Genomic DNA, 16640 nt, shown 5'->3' on the forward strand with positions numbered 1-16640 from the left:
TTTTCTCAATTAGGCTGTTACAGAATATTACTTATCTGTTGCTGAATGCATTACCATAACCTTAGCAACTTAAACCCATTTCTTATTTCACAGTTTCAGTGGGGCAGGAATCTGGGCGTGGCTTAGCTGTGTCCTCTGCTCAGGGTCTCACAAGGCTGCAATCAAGGTGCTGACTAGGGTTTTGGTTTCATCACAAGGATGACTGAAGAAAGATCTGCTTCCACCCTCCTTTGGGTTGTTGGAGAAATTCATTTTCTCCCCGCTGTAAGACTGACAGCCCCAGCGTTTTTGCTGGCTGTGAGCTACCCTACGCCCTAGAGGCCGCCCGCAGTTCCTTGCCACATGGGCACTCACACTATAGGCCCTCTCACAACATGGCAGCTTGCTTCTTCAAAGCCAGCATTGGAGAGAGAGCCTCTAACTTCAGAGAAGGCCAAGTCCCTCTCATAAGGGATTTCACCTGATTAAGTCAGGCTCATCCAGGATAATCTCCCTTTTGATAGCTCAGAATCAACTGATTTATCATCTTTAATTACATCTATAAAATCCCTTCACAGCACATTAATGTAACCTAATCAACGGAGTGGCTTCCTGTCACCTTTGTCAATCTATTGTTTAGAAGTAAGTCACAGATTCTGCTCACAGTCAAGAGGAAGGGAACATACAAAGACTTAGATACCAAGGTGCAGGGATCATGAGGGCCCCTTCAGAGTCTGTCCACCATAGTATGAGTTTATGTGTTTATGAGAATTCTCACTCAGAGGCACTTTTAGATATCTTTGTAATTAGTTTGGTTATCTAATTTCCAAAGTCACATAAGATTAGAAGCACAGGGTTTCAGCTAGAGGCAGGCACAGTGGCAGGATCAAGATCATACAATATGATACTAAGAAACAAAAGGGAAAAATCTATGGAAAAAATATACAAAGCCCTAAAGGTAAACATCCTGAGAACATGCAGTATAGGGACAATTTTTTCTACCAACTCCCACAAACCCTGAAGGCATCAACACATAAGAACACAATACAATAATTTCTTTTAATAATGGTGATAACCTACAGCCATTGAGTAAAGTATAAACTATGTTCAGAATACTCTATTTAAGATGCTGAATTTCTATTTAATATAAAAATATTTCCTTAAAAATGTACATAATTTTGATTCTAAATTACTCCATGACACTAAACATTTGAGATGTTAATGCACATGATTCTGTTTGTATAAATATATTTACTTCAGAATGTATTAGTATATAGAGAAAGGAAATGATCCTTTGACACACAAGAGGGTACCAAAGGGTAGAAGTTACAGGAAAGCTAATTTCTGGTCAGCGTAAGCTAGCATTGTCTAGTAACTGAAGGTATGCAACAATGAAATGAGGAACTGAACCTGTCCTCTCTGGAAAAGTACAATCACTGGTGGGTTTCTCACCTTCCTGGAATGTGTAAATTCAGATGTTAGTTTTGTTGGGTGGTTAGACTAGATGAGCTCTTATAGCCCTTCTGACTTTTAATCCCATTGTCGAAATGTTTGCCTTAGCAGTCCTTATAGATTGCAGAATTCCTTGGGGCAGAGGCCTGATTCTCTTGTACACTTTAGGCTACCTGTCTGGTACGTAATGGAGTTTTAGAGACCACAGGTGATAAAAACTAAAGCTACACTTGGGAATGTCCAAGGCACTATAAAATGATTTTATATGGTCCAGGAGAAAATAAAGAATTAGGAAAGAATTCCATTAGCAGAGAAGGCATATTAGTCTTTCAACTGATTTCAGAGCATCAGAAGACAAGGAAATGGGCAGAAAGCAGAACCCAGTTGAATAGCCATTTTTAACCCAATTTCTATACCTCCTCCCTTTTCTCTTGAGCTGCTAAGAGGGCAGCCTGAGCATATGGAAAGGCAATATAGTATCTCCAACAAATTGTCTTGCTAATTTGGAGGAATCTGGATACATTTTACGATATTTTTGGCAAGACTTAGGAATACAATTTCCAGTCTCTCTGTGTAATTTACCTATATTGTAATGCATGAGTCTGGCCTTTTAATTTATTTATTGTCAATGTGTAAAATACACACATATAAGCTTCCTCTGCACTGTGCTCTGCCTTCTTTCTCTCTGCCACGGATGGCACACAAATGTCACAAATGTGGGAATTTTTGGAAACACACTTAAAACCAGTACACGCTTACAAACAATATCTCCCTTTGTAGCGTTCCACATTGTATGTGTATCTCAGAGTTGAGAATATTAACTGTGAACTTTAAATTTTTATGTTATTATTTCTGTTTTTTGGACTACATAAACGGTTTAATGAAGAGAGAGCTTAGTTTCACTTAACTGTGTATTTATGAACCCATATATTTTCATGCATATACTGTTTACATTCCCATGCACTGAAGGCTCATCATTGCTACTGCTTTGCAAGGCTTGTCACTGTGAAATAAGTTAAACTCTGTGTGCTTTTTGGCTTAAAGAGTAAAGGGACAATCAAGTTTAACACTTCAGACTTTCTTGCTTTTAATATTAGTAAGATGAATAAAACTGGGACTTGGACAATTATCATATTACCAGCATTTGGAAAATATTCAACTATATTTGATTTTCAGTCCTAAACAATACAAGTTAAAAACAAAATTAAGCAAACAAAGCGATTCTCCAAAGACAGAAGGCTCCTTGTCCCTGAAAATAGCATTTGTTTCTGATGTATTTTTATCATTTCTCAGTGTCTAGCATAGTGCTAGTACACAGAGTTCATTTTCATAAATTCCTTTTGGGAAATTTCTAAATATTTATATCTGAATTTCATGGGTGGTTGCTTACTTGAATGAAAGAAAAGTGAGTAAGCCCATTTATTTCAACATAAATTTTATTATGGGGGAAGAATGTTTAAAGATAAAGATAGAAAGATTGTGACTGGTTGGTACAAGTTTATTAAGAATCCATTACAGAGTAAGGAGTTTCAGCAAAGGATGGATAACTGAGGAGGACTAGTAGCAGGGAAACCAGTTGGAAGGCTATTGCAAACCAAGATGGGTATAAACAGTAATTTATGCATTGCAGATTTTAGGCCTGGTTCTATGCTATGTATTTTACAGGTATTATACCTCCATAAAATATTTCAGGTAATCATTATTATCTCAATTTTGCAGAAATGCAAATGAACAAAGAAATAAACAAATACACCCTGAGGCATAGAGAGGTGATGTAACTTGCTCAAGGTCACACAGCTCCTACGTGCCAGAATGAGATTCTAGTACTTGTCCATTAGACTCCTCAGCCTGTGCTTCTCCCACCTCACTCTGCTCCCTCCTATGAACTGTGAGTTTGCAGAGATGCAGGGGAGAAACTCCGTGAGCTGGCAATTATAGTACTTTGGAAGAACTATTTTGGCTTTTCATTTTTCTTGATTAAATTATTTTCAGATACATATTAGTGTCTTCTTTTTGTACAGAAAGCTAACATTTGACCCTTTCTAGGGTCTGAGACATTTTGAAAGCTTGCAAGTACAATCCTGAAGCAACAAGAGCAAGTTTTTAAATTGAATTTGCAAATTGTAGTAAAATAAAGTGTACATTATAATATCAAAAGGTGATTTTAATGGCTCAATAAATTAAGAATGAGGCAGACATACGAGTGCTTTATCACTACATAATGTTTTAAGAACACAAAGTCTGTGTTCATAATACTAAATTTATCTAGATGTTCTGTAATCACAGAGAGTACTTGGTGGTATTAAAATAATTCAAGTAGACAGGATGCTTACAGAGTTATTTATGATATACAAATATGAGAAATCTTCAAATCAACTGGGGAGAATATTTGTGATCAATAGACAGATTGGATTCCACTCCACCACTCTTGTTTAAAATCAAGTATAAAATTTGGAATTAGAGACAAAAAATTAAATAAATGAGAGATTCTAAGAAATGTTCAACCTATTTTTCCTAACACATGGCAGCTACTGGTATAAAAAGAATCTTTGAAAATGTATTAATATACTCTTATTCAATAAAGGATGCTTTTTAATTGAAGTATAGTTGATTTACAATGTTGTATTAGTTTCTGATGTACAGCAAAGTAATTCCATTATACATATATGTATATATTCTTTTCCATTATAGGTTAGTACAAGATATTGAATATAGTTCCCTGTGCTATACAGTAAATCCTTGTTGTTTATTTTATATATAGTGGTGTGTATCTGTTAATCCCATACTCCTAATTTATCTTACCCCACACTTTTCCCTTTGGTAACCATAAGTTTATTTTGTATGAGTCTGTTTCTGTTTTGTAAATAATTTAATTTGTATCATTTTTTTCTTTTAGATTCCACATATAAGTGATATCCTAAGTGTTTTTCTCTGACTTACTTCACTTAGTATCATATTCTCTAGGTCCATCCATGTTGCTGCAAATGGCATTATTTCATTCTTTCTTATGGTACCACATCTTTTTTTTCTTTTTTTTTTGCGGTACGCGGGCCTCTCACTGTCGTGGCCTCTCCCGTTGTGGAGCACAGGCTCCGGACGCACAGGCCCAGTGTCCATGGCTCACGGGCCCAGCCGCTCCGCGGCATGTGGGATCTTCCCTAACCGGGGCACGAACCCGTGTCTCCTGCATCGGGAGGCGGACTCTCAACCACTGCGCCACCAGGGGAGCCCGAGGTACCACATCTTCTTTATCTATTCATCTGTCAGTGGACATTTAGGTTGCTTCCATGTCTTGGCTATTGTGAATCGTGCTGCAATGAACAGTGGGGTGCATGTGTTTTTTTCAAAATGAATTACGGTTTTCTCCGGATATATGCCCAGGAGTGGGACTGCTGGATCATATGGTAGCTCTACTTTTAGTTTTTTTTCTTTTTTTTCCGGAACGCGGGCCTCCCACTGCTGTGGCCTCTCCCGTTGCGGAGCACAGGCTCCGGACTCGCAGGCTCAGCGGCCATGGCTCACGGGCCCAGCCGCTCCGGCGGGCCCAGCCGCTCTGCAGCATGTGGGATCCTACTGGACCAGGGCACAAACCCTCGTCCCCTGCATCGGCAGGCGGACTCTCAACCACTGCACCACCAGGGAAGCCCTACTTTTAGTTTTTTAAGGAACCTCCATACTGTTCTCTGTAGTGGCTGTACCAATTTAAATTCCCACCAGCAGTGTACGAGGATTAAAGGATGCTCCATTAATTGGGGAAAACAAGAGCAGTAATAAGTGGTTATTTTACACACACCAAAATACCTATCTATCCATCCCCACAAACATATATAGCATATAATATATAACATGCAGTAATATAAATGTTATAATGTACAACATATGAACTAATATGTTAACTTATAAGTGATATTAAAAATACAAATTATGATATATAGTAATAAACAATTATATACCATACAGTGAATAATAGATATTAATGAATATTATGTAATACTGTATATTTAGTATATAAAATTCGTCTATAATAATTATATGAAATATTTCATATAATGTACATAGTGATATATAAAATAGTACATTTTATAAAATGTATTCTACTTTTGTAATCATAATTTTTTAATAATCAGATCATAGTATATATTTTTCTCTATAAACATTATTGGAAGATTATTTTCTCATTCTCTCTCTTTCACTTTAACTGACATTATATGAAAAGAATCCTAATCACATTTCACTTCAAAGTTTTTAGACTGCCTCTGCATTTCGAAAACAGTCTTAAATTCTAAATTGTTCCAGCTTTTAAATAGTCATACACACAGTTACTCTTTCAAACAATCCACAGAGTGTTACTGATGAGACTGAAAGAGAACAAGATATTTGAGCACCAGTTACCTGCTTGGTGATTTATGTAAGTGATCTTAGAATCCTCGCATCAATCCTGTGAGAGACATACCATTTAACCCTTTATAAATGGGTTATAATTACTTGGAAAATTACCTTTCTAAGTCTTGACAGGATTTGAACCCAAATGTGTTTACCTCAAATACGATTCTCTTTGCACTGTATTATATTGTTATCCTAGCATGGTTTATGTAACGTTTACTTTTATATATGAGGAATAACGCATAGTAGATCTTTCCCAAAATAAGCACGAAATAAATAATTTTTCAGACTGGATAAAGTAAAGCATTTCTACAGCACTGTCGACTAAAATTCTGAAGAAATACAGTATCTAAGGTGAGCTTACTTATACTCCCAGCACAGTAATTAAGCTGAGTTGTATGCTATTTGTCTATGAAGACTTTGCCTAATTTGTGAGTTTTATATTTTATCTGTAATTTGAAGAAATCAAGAGGAAGCTATAGATTCTCCCATTACCTTGAGTCATTATCATCCCATATTATTATGAAGAAGAATCTCAGAGATTCATATTAAACCTCAACTTTCTAACCTTGTGTTTTCATCATTACATAAGATTGATATTGAAGGCAGTTTTGAGAACTATCCAACCTTGTAATAGAAGGTTATTTTAGGAAGGTATGCTGTATTAATCCCAGCATGGGTTATTGATGTTAACGTCAGGGAATGGGGAAATTTAGGCAGGCATGACCTTAAGATAAAATGACCCCTCTGCTGCAAAGGGAATATACCCTAGCAGAGCTCTTGCTTTAGGGATAATTACTGTGTAGAATAAATGATCTTGGTTTTTACCTTATATTCAGCTTTCATGGACTGTACTGCCCTTTATTTAGAAAACCAGAATAATAGTAAATATCACAATTTAGGACCTGGCAATCATATGAACATTTTCCATAAACTCTGTAGAAATGACAATCATCCCTTCATCATATTTGTATTGATAAAAACGAGGGGCTTTTAGAAACTTTGCTGCATTTCATTGTTCCCTTTGTGATGGTCTCAGTGTTTTTCAGATAGTTAACTTTAAAATATTCTAGTGATTTAATACCAATAATAAACTGAATTTTCCTATCACTAACAGATTTTATAACCCCAAATCTATGTAATCACACTGAGTAATTAATAGTTGAATAAACATTTATTATGGAGGCAGATAGGTTTGTAGAATCATTATCAAACACACTGGCATTTTAAGATAGAGTTTTATTAAAAAATTTTTTTTAAAAATTGGAGTATAGTTGATTTACAATGTTGTGTTAATTTCAGGTGTACAGCAAGGTGAATCAGTTATACATATAGTCATTCATTTTTTAGATTCTTTTCCTGTATAGGTTGTTACAGAATACTGAGTTCCCTGTATTATACAGTAGGTCCTTATTAGTTACATATTTTATATATAGTAGTGTGTACATGTTAATACCAATCTTCTAATTTATCCCTCCCCTCCCTCCTTTCACCTTTGGTAACCATAAGTTTGTTTTCTACATCTGTAACTCTATTTGTTTTGTAAATAAGTTCATTTGTACCATTTTTTAAGATTCAGTATATAAGCAATATCATATGAAACTTGTCTTGCTCTGACTTACTTCACTTAGTATGATAATCTCATGGTTCATCCATGTTGTTGCAAATGGCATTACTTCATTCTTTTTTATGAGTGAGTAATATTCCATTGTGTATATGTACCACATCTTCTTTATTCCTCTGTCGATGGATATCTAGGTTGCTTCCATGTCCTGGCTATTGTAAATAGTGCTGCAGTGAACACTGGGGTGCGTGCATCTTTCAAATTATGGTTTTCTCTGGATATATGCCCATGAGTGGGATTGCTGGATCATAAGGTAGTTCTAGTTTTAGTTTTTTAAGGAAACTCCATACTGTTCTCCATAATGGTTGTACCAATTTACATTCCCACCAACAGTGTAAAAGGGTTCCTTTTTCTCTGCACCCTCTCCAGCATTTACTGTTTGTAGATTTTTTGATGATGGCCATTCTGACTGGTGTGAGGTGATACCTCACACCTCACTGCAGTTTTGATTTGCATTTCTCAAATAATTAGTGATGTTGAGCATCTTTTCATGTTTTTTGGCCATCTGTATGTCTTCTTTGGAGAGATGTCTATTTAGATCTTCCACCCATTTTTTTTTTTTTTTGACATTGAGCTGCATGAGCTGTTTGTATATTTTGGAGATTAATCCCTTGTCGGTTGCTTCGTTTGCAAATATTTTCTCCCATTCGGTGGGTTGTCTTTTCGTTTTGTTTACGGTTTGCTTTGCTGTGCAAAAGCTTTTAAGTTTAATTAGGTCCCATTTGTTTATTTTTGTTTTTATTTTCATTACCCTAGAAGGTGGATTAAAAAAAAACATTGCTGCGATTTATGTCAGAGAGTGTTCTGCCTATGTTTTGCTCTAAGAGTTTTATAGCATCCGGCCTTACATTTATGTCTTTAATCCATTTTGAGTTTATTTTTGTGTATGGTATTAGGGAGTGTTCCAATTTCATTCTTTAAGATTGAGCTTAATTCTGTGAAATTATCTTAGAAATGTAACTCTATTTTTTATTGAGGTATAATTGATGTACACCAAAAACTAATATAATATTGTATAACATAATGATTCAATATTTGTATATTTTGTGTAAATGATAACCACATTAAGTCTAGTTAACATCTATCACCATACATAGTTACACTTGTTTTTCTTGTGATGAGAACATTATAGATTTACTCAGCAACTTTCAAATATGCAATATAGTACTATTAACTACAGTGGCCATGTGGTGCATTACATCCCCATGAATTCTTTATTTTATAACTGGAAGTTTATACCTTTTGACTCCCTTCACCCATGTTGCCCACCCTACCTCAAAATCCTACCTCTGGGAACCACCAACCTGTCCTCTGTATCTATGAGAGTGGTTTATTTTTTTTCTTGATTACGCATGTAAAAGATATCATATGGTATTTGTCTTTCTCTGTCTGACTTACTTCACTTAGCATAATGCCTTTGAGGTCTATCCATGTTGTTGCAAATGGCAAGACTTCCCTTTTGGGTGGCTGAATAATATTCCACAGTATATATAAACTACAGTTTGTTCATCGATTCATCCACCAGTGGACATCTAAGCTGTCTCCATATCTTGGCTATTGTAAATAATGCTGCAGTGAACATGAAGTGCTGGTACTCCTTCCAAATAGTTACTTTATTTCCTTTGGGTATATATCCAGAAGTGGAATTGCTGGATCCTATGGTAGTTCTATTTTTAATTCTTTGAGAAACCCCCATACTGTTTTCACAGTGGCCATACCAACTTACAGTCCCACCAATAGTGTACAATGGTTCCCTTTTCTCCATATCCTCACTTATGTATGCAATTTCTTGTCTTTTTGATACTAGCCATTCTAGGAGGTGTAAGGTGATATTCCATTGTGGTTTTGATTTGCACTTACCTGACTAGTGATGTTGAGCATCTTCTCATGTACCTCTTGGCCACCTGTATATCTTCTTTGGAAAAAAAGTCTATCCAGATTGTTCACCCATTTTTCACTTGGATTATTTTTTATCTGTTGAGTTGTATGAATTCTTTATGTATTTTGGATATTAACCCTTATCAAATATATGATTTGCAAATATCTTCTCCCATTTGGTAGGTTTCCTTTTCATTTCGTTGATGGTTTCCTTTGCTGAGCAAAAGCTTTTTATTTTGATGTAGTCCCACTTGTTCATTTTTGCTTTTCTTGCCTATGCTTTTAGTATTAATTCCAAAAAATCATCGCCAAGACTGATGCCATGAAACTTACTACTTAAGTTTTCTTCTAGGCATTTTATGTTTTCAGATCTTACATTCAAGTTGTTAATCCATTTTGAGTTATTTTCTGTGTATGGTATAAGATAGTGGTCTAGTTTCATTCTTTTGCATGTGGCTGTCCAGTTTTCCTAACACCATCTATTGAGGAGCCTGTCTTTTCCCCACTGTATATTCTTGGTTCCTCTGTCATAAATTAATTGACTATATATGTGTGGCTTTAATTCTGGGCTCTCTGTTCTGTTCCACTGACCCATGGATGTTTTTATTCAAATACCATACTAATTTGATTACTATAGTTTTGTAATATAGTTTGAAACCAGGGAGCATGATGCCTCCAGCTTTGTTCTTCATTCTTAAGATTGCTTTGGCTGTTCAGGGCCTTCTGTGGTTCCATACAAATTTTAGGATTATTCTATTTCTGTGAAAAATGCCATTGGAATTTTGATAGGCATTGTGTTGACCTGTAGATTGCTTTGAGTAGTATGGACATTTTAACAACATTAATTCTTCCAGTCTGTGAGCATGGAATAGCTTTTCACTTATTTGTGTCTTCTTGGATTTGTTTCATCAGTGTCTCACAGTTTTCAGTGTACAGGTCTTTCACATCCTTGGTTTAATTTATTCCTAGGCATTTTATAGTTCTTTATGCAATTGTAAGCAGGATTGTTAATATCTCTTTCTGATTGTTTTTAGTGTATAGAAATGTAATAGATTTCTGCATGTTGATTTTGTGTCCTGCAACTTTACTGAATTCATTTATTCTAACAGGATTTTTTTTTGGTGGAGTCTTTAGGGTTTTCTATATATAATATCATGTCATCTGCAAATAGTGACAGTTCTACTTCTTCCTTTCCAATTTGGATGCCTCTTTATTTCTTTCTCTTGTCTAACTGTTCTGGCTAAGACTTGCAGCACTGTGTTGAATAAAACTGGCAAGAGTGGGCAACCTTATCTTCTTCCTGCTCTTAAAGGCAAGGCTTTCAGCTTTTCACTGTTGAGTATGATATTAGCTGTGGGTTTGTAATGATGGCTTTTATTATGTTGAGGTATGTTCCCTCTATACCTGCTTTGTGGGGTATCACACTGATTGATTCGTGGATGTTAAACCATCCTTCCATCCCTGGGATAAATCCCACTGCATCACGGTGTACAATCCTTTTAATGTATTGTTGAATTTGGTTTGCTAATATTTTGTTCAGGATTTCTGCATCTTTGTTCATCAGGGATATTGGCCTGTAATTTTCTTTCCTTGTGGCATCCTTGTCTGGTTTTAGTATCACGGCTGTGCTGGCCTCCTACAGTGAGTTTGGAAATGTTCCCTCATCTTCCTCTTTTTATTAGAATTTGAGAAGGATTAGTGTTAATTCTTTTTTGAGTGTTTGGCAGAATTCACCAGTGAAGCTGTCAGTCCTGGACTTTTGTTTTTGGAAGTTTTTGATTACTAACTCAGTCTCCTTACTAGTAATTGGCCTGTTCAGATTTTCTATTTCTTCATAATTCAGTCCTGGTTGGTTGTATATTGCCAAAAATATTTATCCATTCCTTCTAGGTTTTCCAATTTGGTGACATTTATTCATAGTAGTTTCTCTGGATCCTTTGTATTTCTGTGATATCAGTTGTAACTTCTCTTTAATTTCTGATTTTATTTGAGGTTTTTTTTTTTTTTGGTGAGTCTACCTGAAGACTTCTCAGTTTTATCTTTACAAAGAACAGATTTTAGTTTCATCAATCTTCTCAATTGTCTTTTTAGTGTCTTTTTCATTTGTTTCTTCTCTAATTTTTATTATTTCCTTCCTTTTACTAACTTGGGCGTTCATTTGTTGTTCTTTTTCTAGTTCTGTGAGGTGTAAAGTTGAGACTTTTCTTGTTTCATGAGGTAGGCATGTATCACTATGAACTCCCCTCTTATAACTGCTTTTGCTGCACCCCCCAAATTTTATTATGTTGTATTTCCATTTTCATTTGTCACGAAGTATTTTCCAAATTTCCCTTTGGATTTCCTCTTTAACCCATGGTTGGTCCACTGGCCTGTGTTCCCTAAGAGGAGCTCCACAGGCCCCTATTGATGTGCCAAAACAGAAGCCTGCCCCTAAGGACAGTACCATGGTACCCAGTAATGCAAGCCCCCAGGCAGCAGAGCTAGGTGATCAAGGGGGTGGGCCCTGGGTGGCATCTGCTAAAACAAGGTAACCAGATGTAAAAACCAGGGCACCAGACGTGTGTTGAAGCTCCTCTCCAAGAGATACTGGCAGAGGGACAGCATGAAGATGGCACTCACTGGCTGCAGCAAAGTACAGGGGAATTGTAAAGATGGCACTGGTTGAAAAAAGGAAAAGGAAAAAAAAGATGGTGCCTGCAGCTTTAGCAAGGCAGAGAGCAGGAAGATGGTCCCCACCAGCATCGACCCCCAGAGTAGCCCAGCAGGCTTTGCCTCTCAGACCAATGCTTTAAAATTAGCAAAGGACCTTTTTTCCCATAAAATCTGGGTACATTTCAAAGAACTGCTTCTGTGCTGTGCCCTGGGGTGGGAGAGTGTGAATTCAGGCATTTAAACAGTTTCTCCTCACTTTGCCATAGCCTCGTGGGCTTACTGGGTGTGAGCCCCATTGGTCTTCAAAGCCAGATGTTTTGGGGGCTCAATTCTCATGTGCTGATGTTAAAAGTTGGGGTACCTAATGTTGGGTACAAAGCCAGAGCTCTTCAGGGAGAGGCTCTGGGTTTTGAGTTCCCTCCCAACTGTGGGTTGCTGTACCAGGGATGAGGTTCATGGCAAGACTGCGGGGCTCACCATTTTCGTGATTTCCCTCTCCCTTGCTCAAAGTGAAGGGGTGGCTCTGCCAGGTTTAGTTTTTTTCCCAGAGGAAATTTTTCCATATATAGCTATAGATTTGGTGTGTCCGTGGAGAATGTGAGTTCAGGATCTTCCTATGTTATCATCTTGAACAGGAATCCTCAAAATGTACTTCTTTTTACAGGTGTATTTTAGATTGTTTTTAAGTAAAATTTGAATGTAAAGGAATTTTAATATTTTCCCAAAGAAACTTAAAAAATTACTTTTGAAGAGGCCAAAGAACCTTATAAAGAAGCCAAAATCATGTTTTGTTTTTTAATTAAAATTTTCCAGTTTTATACAGAAATAATCGATGTTTAATTTTAAAGTGTACAGTATGATGGTTTAATTTACATATATTGTGAAATGATTACCACAATAGGTTTTGTTAACATCCAGCATCTCATATAGATACAAAAAAAGAAAAAAACAATTTTTGTGATAAGAACTCTTAGGATCTACTCTCTTTAAGAACTTTAAGTATCATACAGCAGTGTTAACTATAGTCATCATGTCGTAAATTACATCCCTAGTACTTATAACTGGAAGTTTGTACCTTTTGACCACCTTCCCCTGATTCCCCCTACCCCTACCCCAAGCCTCTGGTAACCATAGTTCTTTTTCTCTGAGTTTGGTGGGGTGTTTTTGTTCATTTTAGATTCCACAAATAAGTGAGATCATATGGTATCTGCCTTTCTCTGATTTATTTCACTTAGCATAATGCCTTCAAGGTCCATCCATGTTGTTGCAAATGGTAGGATTGCCTCACTTTTTTATGGCTGAATAATATTCCATTGTGTGGGTGTGTATAATATATATTTTATATATAGTAGTGTGTGTCTGTTAATCCCAAACTCCTAATTTATCCCTTCCCACACCTTTCCCCTTTAAGTAAACATAAGTTTGTTTTCAAAGTCTGTGAGTCTGTTTCTGTTTTGTAAATAAGTTCATTTGTATCATTTTTTTAGATTCTACATATAAGTGATATCATATGTCTTTCTCTTTCTGACTTACTTCACTTAGTATGATAACCTCTAGGTCCATCCATGTTGCTGCAAATGGCATTATTTCATTCTTTTTTTATGGCTAATATTCCATTGTGTGTATGTGTATATATATATATATATATATATATATATATATATATATACACACACACACACACACATATACCACAACTCCTTTATCCATTCATCTGTCATTGGACACTTAGGTTGTTTCCATGTCTTGGGTATTGTAAATAATGCTGCTATGAGCACGGGGATACAGATATCTTTTCAAGGTAGTGTTTTTGTTTCCTTTGAATATATTCCCAGAAATGGAATTGCTGGATCATGTGGTAGTTCTATTTTTAATTTTTTGAGGAACCACCATATTGTTTTCCACAGTGACAGTACCAATTTATAATTCCACCAACAGTGCACGAGGGTTCCTTTTTCTCCACAACCCTGCCAGCATTTATCTCTTGCCTTTTTAATAACAGCCATTCAAACAGGTAGTTGGTGACACCTCGTTGTAGTTCTAATTTGCATTTCCTTAGTGAGTAGTGATCTCAAGCATATTTCCATGTATCTTTTGGCCATTTGTATATTTTCTTTGGAAAAGTGTCTATTCAGGTCCTCTGCCCATTTTTTAATTGGATTATTTGGGGTTTTTGCTATTGAGTTGTATGATTTTTTATGTATTTTGGATGGTAACCCCTTATCACGTATATCATTTGCAAATGTTTTTTTTCCCATTCCATAGGTTGCCTTTTCACTTTCTTGATGGTTTTTCTTGTGTAGCTTTTTAGTTTGATGTAGTCCCAACTTAGTTTTGATTTTGCTGCTTGTACTTTAGATGCAATTTCCAAAAACATCATGACCCATCAAGGAGCTTTTTTCCTATGTTTTCTTCCAGGAGTCTTGTGGTTTTAGGTCTTCCATTTAAAAGACCTAAAACCACAAAGCCTTTAATCCATTTTGAGTTATTTTTTGTGCGTGGTGTAAAACAGAGTTGTAATTTCACTGTTTTGCATGTGGACATCCAGTTTTCCCCACACCATTTATTGAAGATGCTATCTTTTCCCCTTTGAGTATTGTTGGCTTCCTTGTCAAATTCTCCGGATTTTGTTCCACTGGTCTCTGTGACTGTTTTATGCAAGTACCACACTTTTGATTACTATAGCTTTGTAATATAGTATTAAATTAGGTAGTGTGATGCCTCCCACTGTGCTTTTCTTTCTCAAGATTTATTTGGCTATTTGTAATCTTTTGTGGTTCAACATAGATTTCTGGATGTTTTTCCTATTTCTGTAAAGAATTCCACTGGGATTTTGATAGTGATTACATTAAATCTGTAGATTGATTTGGGCAGCATGAATGTTTTAACAATATTAGTTCTTTCAATCCATGAAAACAAGATACCTTTCTATTTATATATGTCTTCAATTTCTTTCCTCAACATTTTATAGTTTTTAGTGTACAGATCTTTCACCTCCTTAGTTAAACGTATTCCTAAATGTCTTAGTCTTTTTGATGCTATTGTAAATGGGATTATAGATTTTGATATGACTTTTTATATGGCAGGTGGACAAAAAAGCAATAATATATCAGGAAAAGTGCTAACAACAAGCTTGATCTATTGAACAGACACAGAATTCTCCATCCAACAATAAGAGAATCACATCCTTTTTTAGAACCCATGCAGTATATTCTAAACTGGTGATTTTTCAAAGATTAGGGATCATATTTTCTGTGCATTTTGATCTCTATAAGTAAAGTTAATAACAAAATGACATAAAAGCCCCCAACATTGGAAATTTAGCATAATGCTAAATAATCATAAAATTATAATGGAAATTTTAAATAAAACAGATAAGTAGTAATGAAAATACTACACAGCAAAACAACATCATAAGGCAGTGAAAAGTGCTGTATTGAGGGAAATTGAAAAACTTTGAAACTCGTAAGAGAACACAGGCTCAAAACTAATGAGGTAAGTTCCAAAATTAAGAAGGTAGAAAATGGTATTGTGCTAAGTGAAGTAAGTCAGAGAAAGACACATACTGTATGATATCACTTATATGTGGAATCTAAAAAATACAACTAGTGAATATAACAAAAAAGAAGCAGACTCACAGACATAGAGAACAGACTAGTGGTTACCAGTGGGGCAATACAGGGGTTGGGGGGTGAGAGAGGTACAAACTATTGGGTGTAAGACAGGCTACAAGGATGTATAATATTGGCTTGGCCAAAAAATTCGTTTGGGTTTTTCCATGAGAGGTTACGGAAAAACCCAAACGAACTTTTTGGCCAACCCAATACAATACGGGGAATATGGCCAATATTTAATAATAACTGTAAATGGAGTGTAACCTTTAAAAATTGTATTAAACATTTTTAAATAAATAAAAAGGTAGACGATGAACAAGAGAATATCTTCAAAAACAGAAGGAAGCAGTTATTTTATAATAGAATAATTCAATGAAAAAGTAAAACAGAGAAATCAGTTTTTAAAAACCTGAAGTTCTTTAGAAACAAATAAAAACTTCTAAAAGACTGATTGAGAGAGGACACACACAAAAATATTATGATTAAAAAGAAGACCTAATTATAGATAGTGTAGAAATTGAAGTGATAGTAAGAGAATTCTTCCCACTGCAATATGTCAACAATTGTGAAAATGTGGACAAACTGGAAAAATCTGTACAAATTATTACTTCTATAATAATTAAATCAAAAAAGTATTTCAGGAAAAACTTTACCAAACATTCAAATTTATGTCAATCTTGATAGGTAACCAACAAGGACCTACTGTATAGAACAGGGAATTTGGCTCAGTATTAGGTAATAACCTAAATGGGAAAAGAGTTTGAAAAAGAATAGATACTTGTATGGGTATAACCGAATCACTTTGCTGTACACCTGTAACTAACACATCATTGTTAGTCAACTATACTCCAATATAAAATAAAAAATTTAAAAAAAGGAATAGAGCAAAACAGAACAAAATAAATTCATGTTACTCTTAAGCAAAATCTTCTGAGAGTAAAAGGGTTATCAGTCCTTACCTAATTTTACAAAACCAGGATAATCTTCAGGCCAAAACCAAACAAACAAAGGTATTACAAGTAAACAAAGTTGTTAGGCCTTTTTTCACTCTTGTAAAA

Source organism: Delphinapterus leucas, chromosome X (assembly GCF_059928025.1).
Source record: "Delphinapterus leucas isolate spDelLeu-1000000601 "Yukka" chromosome X, BTC_Dleu_Yukka2, whole genome shotgun sequence".
In the NCBI taxonomy this organism is placed as follows: Eukaryota; Metazoa; Chordata; class Mammalia; order Artiodactyla; family Monodontidae; genus Delphinapterus; species Delphinapterus leucas.